Consider the following 13,942-nt stretch of genomic DNA (forward strand, 5'->3'; position numbering starts at 1 on the left):
TGAGATAATCATCAATTCCAAAGTTGGTTATTATTTTTAAAACTATGCGGACGAAGTCGCGGGCATTAGCTAGATTTCCTATATGTTAACAACTGAAAAGAAAACTCATATAACGAGAACCCCCTGAAATTTAAGGTTTTATTGAAAACAAATAAAGTACCTGAGTGTAGCTAATAAAGCCTAGCTTAGGTTCGTATTATGAATCAAAATAAAATCAGTAAATTTTATATTTAATTAAACTTACTTATGTGTTCTAAGATTTTTTGAGTATAGCAATTAAAAAAAACTGGTCTGGAGGTCTTATTATTCTACAAAAGATTAAATCTTTTAATTTCTTATATTATCTATAATCAAAATAGACCTAAATTTAGTAATTGTGCTTAATAATAATACATAATTATAATGTATATTAATAATACTGAGAGATTATCGTCTGAGACTATAATAATGTCTGAGATAATACAAAAGTTTCATCAAAAATATATTATGCTTAAAGCTAATAGATACAAAGTAATAAGTATTTAGTGAAAAGAATAATACGTTGTAAATTAAAATACTTCGATCGTTCTAAAATAATTAAAATTCAAAATTAAATACAAATTTTCTTTTTAAATAAATTAAGAAAATTTATTGAATTAGGCGTTACTTTGCGGAAATCCATAATAATTATAAAAATGATTTAAGTTTTCTTTAGTGTTAATTCCTCCAATATTTGTTTTTAAAATAATTCGACACGTGTTTCGCCTCTACACGAGGCATCCAAGGCATCCTCGGTACGAGTCTCGTGCCAGATTTTGGCGAGACAACACGTCCTGAGGATGCCTCGTGTAGAGGCGAAACACGTGTCGATTATTTTAAAAACAAATATTGGCGGAATTAACACTTAAGAAAACTTAAATCATTTGTATAAAGTAAATTATGTTTTATGGCTAAAAGCAAGAATAAGTTACGATATACAATTGCTTTTTGCTTAAACGCTTCAAACATATATTATTTTGGCTAGGTTAATTAGATTAGTTAATTAGATCGGCTCCTAGCCAGTACCGAGTTACGTAGTACCTACGGACCCTATAAACATAATAGCCTCTACCCTATTAAGAATTCAAATTCAAACTCAAATATTTTTATTCAAAATAGGATGTGACATCACTTATTGAAAATCAAAAAAAAAACTACCACCCATTCCAAAATGAATGCCTCAGGCCTGAGAAGAATGGGCGCAACAAACTCAGCGGGCTTTTTTTTTTCATCAAAAATATGTTTTGCAATAATTAAAGTAACATTAACAAAGTAACATTGTACAATTAAACTTATTATTTAATAGCCTGAGGGCGGTCGCTCCATTCCAAATCTGTGATCATTAAGAAAGTAATTTATGTTATATTAACCTTTAACGTAATACTTTTGTTTTGAACATTTTCTGGGATCCTGTTGTAAAAGCATATACATCGCCCCACAAAAGACTTGTTAACTCGACTTAGTCGAGTAGTAGGCATTATAAGCTTATGTCTGTTCCTGGTGTTGACATTATGGTTATGACAGTTTCTGGCAAATTCACTTATGTGCCTATGAACATATATAACATTATCAAGAATATATTGAGAAGCAACAGCAAGATGTTAATTTCTTTGAATTTTGCTCTCAATGATTCCTAAGGGCCTAGGTTATAAATAGCGCGAATAGCCCTCTTCTGCAGCATAAATATTGTATTAATATCAGCAGCGTTGCCCCACAGCAATATACCATAGGACATAATACTATGGAAGTAACTAAAGTATACAAGTCGCGCCGTATGATCTATGTCAGTTAATTGTCTAATCTTTTTAACCGCGTATGCTGCAGAACTAAGTCTGTTCGCCAATCCTTCAATAGTTTATATTATTATTTTATTCCTATCATTACTTCACTAAGGCTTCATCTATAGAGCATACTAAGACTAAAAGCCATCAATGTGACAATATGGTTCTTTGCACACAATACAAACTGACATACTCCACTCGACTTACCCTTTGCCTTAGTTCTCATATCAGACATCTTGTAATTACCTTGACTTGACATACCAACTAACTGAGGTAATTATTGGAGGGAGGGCTATAATTTTATCCTCTCCATGGTACATTTTACATTAAAAGAATAACTTTACACTTAAGATTTACAAACTAGTATTATTTTTCATATACTACTGCTCTGAAAACAATTTCGTAAATCACAACTACAATATTAAAATCAACAATCCTCAGAATTATAACGCCTTTAAAAATATTGTGAGCAATTTTTGCGTCATACAGCTAATGCCTGAATAACGCAAAGGGGTTTAAAATTTTCACCGTCATGCTCGTATTAATAGAGCTTTAACCGTTACATTAGGAAATGCATCGATCATAACGGAACATAAAACGCGATATCGAAGCAGCCCCATTTATTTGATAAACGACCGCGACATGAATATGCAGGTTCATTTTAATCTATTTTATAAAATTGTTTAATATTAATGACATGTAAAGGTATTTGAATGTAGTAACTAAATGAAGGATGTTCCACAGGATTTTGATACTGTGGAGTAGAAATAGAAATATATTTATTTACTATAGCGAGTGACAATAACATCAAATATTGCAACAACACTTGGTAGACGTAAAGGAGCTTTGACAGGGGTAGTAGAAAATCCCAGCCAAGGCGATAGTTCAGAAATATTTTTTATTCGTAAGTGAATATAGAAACTATTAAAATATTATTTTATAATAATTTTTTAAACAAATTGTGATAAAATAAAGTAACAAAAAAATTATCACTGTTTCCGCCCGGGATCGAACCGGGGGCCTTGTGCGTGTGAAGCACACGTGATAACCACTACACTACGGAAACTTAAGATTATAACTTGAAATAGTGCTATAGTTGACGTTGAACGATTAAAATTTCATCGGTCACGTATTATATCACAAAGAAGGGATAGGTACTCAAGTTAAAGATTGGTTTCGGCTGCGCTCCAACTGAGATACCTAGGTGTACTTACAAAGTGCGGCGACTAATACTACGCCCAAGTGGGCGTACTCGAACCAGTCTCGAACAATGTGTGACGACCAAATGTTCTGTTAATCTTTGCGAATACTTAATTTAATCTAAAATGCCGGGTCACGTAGTAAAACTTTGTAAAAATAATACTACAAGAAATAAGAAAGACACAGTTAGTATTTTATATTTTATTGCTTCAAACCTATCAATATGTAGCACATACAGGTAATAGTATTTAATTAATATTAAAGGTAAAGGTTTGCATAAGATGTGTATTAAATAAAAAAATTATAAAGTTGTTTTTTTTTTTAAATTTTTTACATTTTGGAATCAGGTTACAATAATCTAAATTAAAATTGCTAAAAAAAACCGTACTCAAAAACAATGAATTGAAACTATGACCTACATGGTGATGAAATAGAAAACTAAATTTACAGGAAAATACTTTTAAAGAGACTGTCCACAATGACAAGAGATATGTGCTGTATCATAGAAAAGTATGTGTGTGTATTATTTGTAGAGTGTCCTAAAAATATTGCCCAAAGTAACTATTCAACGCGAACGAAGTCGCGGGCAAAAGCTAGTAAGTAACAAAGGAGATTGAAACGTTTTCAGCTCGATCCATTTGACCGCGTGCAACGCAGAGCAGCTCGAATTGTCGGGGACCCAGTGCTCTGCGAACAGCTGGATCACTTGGCGTTGCGTAGAGACGTCGCTTCATTGTGTGCCTTCTACCGCATTTATCACGGGGAGTGTTCCGAAGAGCTGTTTAACCTGATTCCTGCCGCCGAATTCCACCTTCGCACGACACGCCACAAGTTAGGATATCATCCTCACCATCTGGATGTGTGGCGGTCCTCCACAGTGCGGTTTTCAAGGAGCTTTCTTCCACGTACTACAAAGCTATGGAATGAGCTTCCTTGTGCGGTGTTTCAGGGACAATACGACATGGGTACCTTCAAAAAAAGCGCGTACACCTTCCTTAAAGGCCGGCAACGCTCCTGTGATTCCTCTGGTGTTGCAAGAGATTGTAAGAGAGATGTATGATGTAGATAAAAAATACCTACTTATCTACGTATACCTATCTACTACTGTAACGACATTTTATTGCATTATAATATAGGACAATTGGTAATTAGATATAATATAGTATACCCAAACAAAAAGATAGTTTTATTTGCTCAGATAAGAATAATATATACTCATTATCATACATGTAAAAAAGAATGCTAGAGAGTAGAGACAACTTTCCTTGGAATTCAATTGGGTAGGTAGTTAACAAGTCGGTAACTCAACGAATATAACAAGAAACGAAGTGACAATGACGAACAAACGAAATGATCTGTCAGACTGTCATTGTCAAAATGAAGTTAGCGTTGAGTTCACTAGTATCAATTTTTTTATGTAAATCGATTTATTGATAATAAAATAATTGCTCAGTTCTGTTTTTTCCTGAGAAAATAATATATTTTATTCATAATATGGTCATTTGCACATAAACTATGCACCTTTCTAATATTATTTAAATAAAACAACTGGATCTTAATGTTATTTTAACCGATTAAATATTCACTCTATTACATTTTAAGCGATGTTCTATATTTTAATGTTTTTTCTGTTTGTAGATTTCAAAATGAGCTAGTTTTTTGTATTTCACATCAGAAAAATATACAATTTTTTTAAAAGTATATTTCAACTTGCTAACCATCAGGCCCAAAAGTCCCATTCTCCTTTTCTAGTATTCTGAAATTAGATTTTAGATAATTATTATATGTAGGACGTAATTTTGATCTGACACCGATCTTGAAGAGACGTAAAAAATATCAGTAGTTACATTCAGTCCTGAATTGGTATATAGCCACAATGCACAGTCCATTAGATCTCTCATACAGTGCATTCTCTAACATTCGTTTGAAGGTTGCCATCGCTTGATTTTCCTGTATATATGTGTCCATTTAGGCGGAAGTAATTATTTGCATCACAAGCCCATAATATTTTTATGTCATAGTTTTCAGGTTCGATACCATGTATTGAGTAAATAAATAAATAGAATAAAATCTGTTTATTTCAGACTGTTTTTTTTTTTATGGAATAGGAGGACAAACGAGCGTACGGGTCACCTGGTGTTAAGTAATCACCGCCGCCCACATTCTCTTGCAACACCAGAGGAATCACAAGAGCGTTGCCGGCTTTTAAGGAAGGTGTACGCGCTTTTTTTTGAAGGTACCCATGTCGTATCGTCCATAAGTGTTATCTGTTTGCCCATAATTGTTAGTATTTCTCAGAAACTATGTTAATATATAATATTTCACATTGCATTTTCTAGTATTCTGAAATTAGATTTTAGATCGGAACTATGTGTAGGAATAGGTGTGAAAGTCATAGTTCACGTCCCTTTGTTTCACTCTTGAGACCTCAGGCTGGGAAAAGAAACACTTTGCATATTGAAGGTCAAACATTAAGTTTGCAGATACGGCAAACATTAGTTTTATGGTATCAAGAATCAGAATTGTTCAATTTGCGGATAGGCAGCCCCAAAGTAAAAATAACGCCCATTTTTGCAATAAATTTTTTTTAGGTATGATTGATATTGAAGTTAGAGGATTATACTTTGTGAAATTGAACTTAATTACGAAATTTTTAACAGTTTATTATAACATATTTAAACAATTTTAGGACTCGTTTTCGAAAACGACATCTGGGAATGCCTTTAAACGTCGGGTTAACTAAAATAATAATAAAAATGTAACTTTTACGCAAAAATCTTATGTGAAAACACATATACAATTTACACGCATTTTAATCCTTTAAAAGTGTTATATTTAGGATAATATATGAAAAAGTGTTTAAGTATATTTTAACTATATTTTTCTTATTATTAGATATAATAGATTATTTCTAATTTTTGGAAGGCCCTGCAACCCCAGAATATTGTAGTAGGTATATAAAATGATGTGTAGTTGTACCTTATTAAGGTTATATCGCGCACAATAACTATTAAATTTGAAAGTTTAAATTACCATAATCAACCCTTGCGTCAAAGAAATTGCATAATATATTCGATATTTCGATAGCGGAATTATTTTTGTAATGTACGCAGTCGGGAACAATATCCGCATTGTTCAATTAATAAAAATAGGATATGTCCAGTGAAAAATACATCTGTTTATTTATAATCTATGATATAACACCCAATTTCAATAAACATTGATCCGCAATGACTGCCAACTTGTTTTATATTCGACCTTTCCATCTCTACGTAGAGACTAAACATTTATCTCAGAACATAGATCATACAGAACTAGATATGTAAACAATTTTTATTAATATTTTTGAAGTAAAAAACATGTATGGTAATGACGGAAACTAACACAGAGAGCTAGGCTTTGAATATCATCCTCACCAGTGGGAGGTTTCTTTCCACAGTATGTCAGCTAGATTATGGATACCACAACGGCGCCTATTTCTGTTATGAAGCAGTAATGTGTAAACGTTAATTGTCGCACAGAATGTTTGGGTATTTCAAGAATCCTGAGCGGCTCTGCATTGTAATAGGCAGGGCGTATCAATTACCATCCGTAATTTCACTAGCTACGGCGTCCTTCAGACCGAAACACGGTAATGTTCACACATTACTGCTTCACGGCAGAAATAGGCGCCGTTGTGGTATCCATAATCTAGCCGGCATCCTGTGCAAAGGAGTCTCTCCCATTGGTAAACTGTTATTGACGAAGCCATCGGAAAAATCTGAAGTTAGTTAGACCGAAGTTAAACCTTTTAAATTTCATATTTCAATTAATTTTGATATCTTGTTGCACCCAAGGACCTTTAGGTATTTAATAGGTGTCTATTATAGTATCTGTAATTCCATGTTTCAATCCTTCTTTACAGAGCGATATTGCAAAGTGTGGATTTATTGTTATGGTTTTATTTCAATGAAATCAATTTTGTCATTTTCTAGACAAAATAGTGACTTTTGTCTATGTGTATTTACGAATGAACTCGACATACTTTTTAATAGTAAGTATATAGTAAATTCGTTGGAATATTAAAGCAAAATTGAAATGATAATTATTATGTTTATAGACAATGTTAATACCCGATCTTTACAAGCTGGTTTTACGAGGGGTGGCTGATATAAAATCTACTTTGTTTAAGAAAGTTTTGAAAATCGAACTGGCCACTGCAAAATCATATTCTATATTTATTCCTTTTTCAAAATTATGACGCTTATTTTTTTTCCCTTGCTTTTGTTTTTTTGGCGCGGCTTTGATTTCACCATGTCGAAAGAAAATTGTAAAATGATGAAATTTGAGCATCGAGCAGTGTTTAAATTCCTAAGTAAAGAAGGAAATACGCCTATGCAGATCTGAGAGCGCATGTTAAAGGTGTTTGGTGATTCAAGCCCTTCTGAATTCGTCATAAAGTTTTGGTCGAAGCAATTTAAACATGGCCGTGAGAGCCTGGAAGACGACCCACGTAGTGGAAGGCCAATTTCTGCTATTACCGCAGATAATGTTGAAAAGGTGAAGAACCTGATTCTTGCAGATCGGCGAATCAAGCAGTGGGAGATAGCCAGAGATTTAAATTATTCACGAACATTTGGGCATGTCCAAGGTGAGCGCGCGTTGGGTCCCTAGAATGTTGACCCCCTTTGACAAACAAAGGCGAGTGGAATGTTGTCAGGCATTTCTAGACCTGGTCAAAGGTAAAGAAGAAGAGACTATCTCTCGAATTGTGACCTGTGATGAAACTTGGATTCGCCAGTGGGATCCGGAAAGCAAACAAGAGTCAATGCAATGGAAATTTAAAGGAGAAAAGCCGCCAAGGAAGTTCAAGGTTCGGCCGTCGGCTGGAAAACTAATGGCCACCGTATTTTGGGATGTCGAAGGGATTTTGATGATAGATTATTTGCCTAAAAATACAACAATGAATGCTGAATATTATGCAAACTTGCTTGACCAGCTTCGTGAACAAATCAAATAAAAGCGGAGAGGCAAACTCAGCAAAGATGTTCTGATTTTACAAGACAATGCTCCTATACACACAACCTTAACGGGGAGGTCAGCCCTGGGCAAAAACGGCTTCACAGAAATTAACCATCCACCTTATAGTCCAGATCTGGCTCCCTGTGACTATTTCTTATTCAAAGATTTAAAGAAAAAATTGAGGGGTCGCAGATTTTCGACGGACGAAGAAATGAAGGAGGCTGTGACCGACCATTTTGACGAGCAAAATAAAAATTACTATTATAACGGCATGATGTCACTTATTTGCAAATGTCATAAGTGTATTTCACTTGCGGGAGACTATATAGAAAAAAAAAAACTAGCCATCAAAGTCTTTTCTTTCATAGTTAGGTAGATTACTTATCAGCCTCCCCTCGTATGTAGGGTTTTTACATAGATTTTATTAATCCCCACTAATATTATAAATGTGAATGTAAGCTGTTTGTTATGCTTTTTCGCCGGAGCTACTGAACCGGTTTTGATGAAATTTGGTACAGCGATAGATATTAGATTGCTTGGGATCGGACATAGGCTACATTTTATCATGGTTCCCGCGGGATTTGTGAAAAAGTGAAATTCACGTCGATGAGTTATAACTATACCAATAGTAGGTTTAGTTTGCCATAGCAATCTTCCTCGAAATACGATTCATATAATATGTTGGATATAGGAGCGAAAACGGGAACCGGAAATGGAATAGGACATGAGATAATCTTCATTTTCAAACTTGCTTATTATTATTAAGAACCCTTTATCTACACGGACGAAGTCGCGGGCATCAGCTAGTTTTTTTAACGTTTAACCTGATTCCTGCCGACGAATTCCACAGTGCGGTTTACAAGGAGCTTTCTTCCACGTACTACAAAGCTGTGGAATGAACTTCCTTGTGCGGTGTTTCCGGGACGATACGATATGGGTACCTTCAAAAAAAACGCGTACACCTTCCTTATAGGCCGGCAACGCTCCTGTGATTCCTCTGGTGTTGCAAGAGATTTTGGCGGCGGTGAACACTTAACAACTACGTTTGTCGTCCTATTCCATAAAAAAATTCTTTTATAAAATGATCAAGTCTTGTCTTCTGTTTTAATGTAGAATAGCGAGCCCGAAGGTAGTCCACACTTATTTCAATTTAATCCCGGCAACGGTTTTGTGGAAAGCAAGTTTAATGGTAGGAGGGGGCGCAGCTGTAGTCAAACGCAAGGTCGGCGCTTTGCGTTTTATTGCGAATAATCACAAGTTGGTACGTAGTGCCAATCGCAATTTTTGAAAAACTATTAAATTTAATACAGTACAGTACAGTGTATGTTTGTTTGTAACCTACTAATTTGGGCGCGTTTTTGACCAACTTTAAACGGCCAGATTTTTTATTACCAAAGAGATTTTTGTGCTTATAAGCGTGTTTTTATTTTTTTTAAACTACTATATAATATTTTTATATTATTTGAAAATTTACATTTTAATTTATATTACAGGTGTTTTAAACGTTTTAGTTTATTTTTTATTATTTATTTTTACTTTCTTTTAAATTAAATATTGATGAATTTGTAGTTATTAAATATTATATTTTAATATTTTAATATCTTGTTGTACCCAACAGTACAGTATATAGTATCTTCAAAATAATTTGTCATAGTAATGCCAATGATGACTACTAAATGAAATGGTTTACTCTAATCATAACTCTATTTGATCCCACGTACAGCCTCCGACTAGTGTGGCGATTCAATGACAATCACATTGTAGTCATATATATAAGCTTGTAAAATATTTAAACTCAATGTAATTTTATGACAAGGCATTTGTAAAAAGGTAGATTTAAATAATTTATTCTAATTCTTATTAACACAAATGTTTGATATTCAAATTCAAATATTTTAATTCAAAATTGGATTCAAAGTCACTTATTGAACGTCAAAAACCATTCAAAAGAGACTGCCTCAGACCTGAGAAGAATGGGCGCAAGAAACTCATCGGGCTTTTTTTTAAATATAAAAATACGGATTACAATGTGATATCATACACTAAACATTTATAATTAAAGAGCTTGCGGGTGTTCGCTTTATTCCCAGTCCGTGGTGTCATTAAAAACATAGTGTATGCTATAGTAACCTTTCCCACACAAACGTTTATTAACAATCCTTTTAAATTTCGTAACACATTTGTTTTGTACATTTTCTGGGATCATATTGTAGAAGCATATACATCGCCCAACAAAAGACTTACTAACTCGACCCAACCGAGTAGCAGGCATAACAAGTTTATGTTTGTTCCTCGTGTTAACATTATGAATGTCAGAGTTTCTAGAAAATTCCTCAATGTGCTTATGAACATAAAAAACATTATCAAAAATGTATGGAGAAGCAACAGTCAAAGTTTTTATTTCTTTACATTTTTCTCTTAATGATTCTTTAGGACCTAGGTTATAAATCGCGCGAATAGCCCTCTTCTGCAGCACAAAGATAGTATTAATATCGGCCGCACTGCCCCATAGCAATATAACATAGGACATAATAGTATGAAAATAACTAAGGTATACTAATCTCGCCGTATCTATGTCAGTTAACCGTCTAATTTTCTTATTCGCCAATCCTTCAATATGGGGGCCCCATTGCAACTTGGAATCAATAGTAATGCCAAGAAATACAGCAGATTGCACTGGTTTTACCACCTCTACATTAAATAAAATATTCGCATCTACATTTTTGACATTTGGCGCGGTAAATTTAATATATTTGGTTTTATGACTATTTAACCTGTGAATGACACCTTGAATACTCCTGTTTATCGAAGAAAATAAGTTTTCCTGTTTTAATATTCTTTTTATCAACTCTATCTGAGTTAAGTAAAACATACGATAAAATGTTATGTTTTTAATATTAGCTATGTAAAGATGTTACAGTGATACATATACGTTAAGGAAACAATATCGTGATCCGGTGAAAGGTTTCCCTTTCATAGGATAATCGGATTACATTTCATGTCCAATGAGCTTCCCATTGGCGTATATTGATAAGGTGATCCTGAATGTGTGGTTTGAGGGATGAGCGTTAGCGGTGAATAGAGCGGGATATCGATCGGTTGGTGTTGCTTAGAGACGTGTGTCTGTCCGTCCGTATGTCACAGCCACTTTTTTCCGATACTATAAGAACTATACTGTTGAAACTTGTTAAGTATTCTGTGAACCGCATTAAGATTTTTACACATAAATAGAAAAAAAAAACAATAAACTTTGGGGGTTCCCCATACTTAGAACTGAAACTCAAAAGTTTTTTTTCATCATACCCATATGGGGTATCTATGGATAGGTCTTCAAAAATGATATTGAGGTTTAACTATAATTTTGGTCTAAACTGAATAGTTTGCGCTAGAGAAACTACCAAAGTGGTAAAATGTGTGTGCCCCCCTAAAACTAAAAAAAATATATGATGTACATTACCATGCAAACTTCCACCGAAAATTGGTTTGAACGAGATCTAGTAAGAAGTTTTATTTAATTAAAAAAAAATACACTATTATTAAAACATCGATCAAGGTAACAACGAACTACAAGAACTTTTATATAATGTTACTTGATGCTACGGAACCCTTCATAAGTGAGTCCAACTTGCACTTGGCCGCTTTTTGAAAATTTGTTTGGACTGATCACTGCCGCTCAACTTTAAACATAAAAAAGTTAATATGCATATCCTTCTCAAATCGGCAGTGCCCCAGGCCTCTATTTTTTTCAGATATACCAAAACCGAGTGTGCCATACGGCACCCGACTCCCTCACCAAGTTCTGAACCTTATTTTGTTTATTAGATGGCTTATTTTGCATTGTATTATAGCTTGTTCAATAGCTTTCTGATATGAATGTATCAAATCATACTAAATATAAACAATATATTGCTAACCGTAAAATAATACGCATTGAAAGAACGCTACCCAAGCGCCAAAAACGCGCTGTTTTAGGATAAGAGATCTCTTAGATAATATATTGAACTTATCTCTGAACGCAAAGGGATGTAAATTTCACGTTTTGAGAAAATATACATTCGGTTTTTTTTCGAATCGGAATATTTTTTTAATGAAAATAAAGGACACGACGAGCAGGACGTTCAGCTGATGGTAATTAATACGTCCTGCTCTACAATTCTGCACTACAATCGTGCGTCACCTTGAGACATAAGATGTTAAGTCTCGTTTGCCCAGTAATTTCACTAGCTACGGCGCCCTTGTGACCGAAACACAATAATGTTTATACATTACTGCTTCATTACATTTCGGTACCCATAATCTAGCTGGAATCCTGCGCAAAGGAGCCTCCCACTGGTAAAACCTAACACCTAATTCGAAACAAATTTAATTTATCAGAGTTGTTAAATGAGCAATGTTTGCGTCATGTATAAGATTTCGATTGTATTCGTGCCCGGATACGAAACATAAAATCGTTTTGAAAAACGAAATGTGTGTATCCGCCATTAGAATTGTAAGTTAAATGTTACCTACAGGTAATATCCGCTCCGCTTTATCTTTGAACTTAGGCTTAACCGTATGTTATATATGATCAGGTAGATTCACTTATACTGAATGGATTTTCTGTATATTATATTATTTGATATACTGTGACATTTTTATGAAATTTTGAAATATTTTGTATTGCGTCGGATTACTTTTAACACCCTTTTTATTAGCTTCACCTGTACGTATATTTGTTTCTTACCGACTCATTTTGGCGCGATTTTGACCCACTTTAAAGGGCGAGATTTCATTCAAACTTCGGAAAGAACAATGACGAAATTTTACCTGACTATAGGAATAACCGTCTAAGGTTAGGATAGTTACAAAAAAAAACTTCGTAGATAAATTGACTTGTTAGATAAAATTGTATTGCAAAAGGAACCGGGGAAATAAATAAAATATTTATTTCATTTTCACATTATATGCTGTCACGACTATGAAATCACATCCATTTTAGGTTAGATCAAGGAAAGCTATCTGTCAATATGACTGACAGCGATGAGCGAGGGATCAATGAGTTTCTAATTTCTATACCTGTCACCTATGATCTACCTAATGCTAATAATACCTATCAATTATATGTAGTTACCTCTGTTGTGTTGTTTTGTGCTTTCTTTATTTTATTGCGCATTTGACTTCCCTCTTATAAAATTACTTATAAAGCTATGGACAACCAACTCTGGTTTGTTGCAAATAAACTGTTATTACCATTGCATCAAGTAACAAGTTTACATTTTATCATAATATAATACCTACTCAGAGTTGTTGACCGTAGACAGTAGTACCGTAGACGTTAGTAATTAGGTAGGTATTTATTACCTTTTTGCCTATGGTTACTAGTTCCTATCCTTAAAGATTTTTGGAATTGGTGTTATTCAGTGTTATTGTTGTTGGAACATGTTAGTTGGAATATAATAGATAAGTATAATATAGTTAGAACGGTAAAGTAATAAAAATAAAAACCTAACCTAAAAACTCAAACAAAATAATCATTTATTTCTCCATTATCCCGGTTCCAAATTAAAAATGAATAATGTCAGTAGATGCAGAAAATTATAGAGAATTAATTAGTACACGTCAGTTCTTGAGACGCTTCCATTCAATTTCAAATATTTTGTAGTATGAAACTTCGCCATTGTTCTTTGTGTGTGTTTGTAAACCTCTTATAACGTTTGTTGGCGACATTTGAAAGGGGTTGACCAAATATAGAATAGCTTAATCTTTGAGCTCGAAGAGCACAAATTCGTCGTACACTTTGAAGCCTTTAGATATGAATTAGCGGGAAGTTGCAGGATTTAGGATCAACCGTTTTTATATTTTTTTTTTATAAAATTTCGATACTAGGGGGTCGCTCCATTCCCAATCAGTGGTATTATTAAGAAAGTCATTTATGTTACAGTAAACTTTACCACACAAACATC

General features: G+C 33.9%; 1 non-coding gene across 1 annotated transcript; it reads right to left on the reverse strand.

Annotated features, from left to right (window-relative positions):
* Positions 1-2,792: 2,792 nt before the first annotated feature.
* Positions 2,793-2,865, reverse strand: Trnav-cac (transfer RNA valine (anticodon CAC)). The gene has a single exon. It is a non-coding gene; the product is annotated as a tRNA-Val (tRNA).
* Positions 2,866-13,942: the final 11,077 nt, after the last annotated feature.

This window comes from Leptidea sinapis, chromosome 44, assembly GCF_905404315.1.
Source record: "Leptidea sinapis chromosome 44, ilLepSina1.1, whole genome shotgun sequence".
Lineage (NCBI taxonomy): Eukaryota > Metazoa > Arthropoda > Insecta > Lepidoptera > Pieridae > Leptidea > Leptidea sinapis.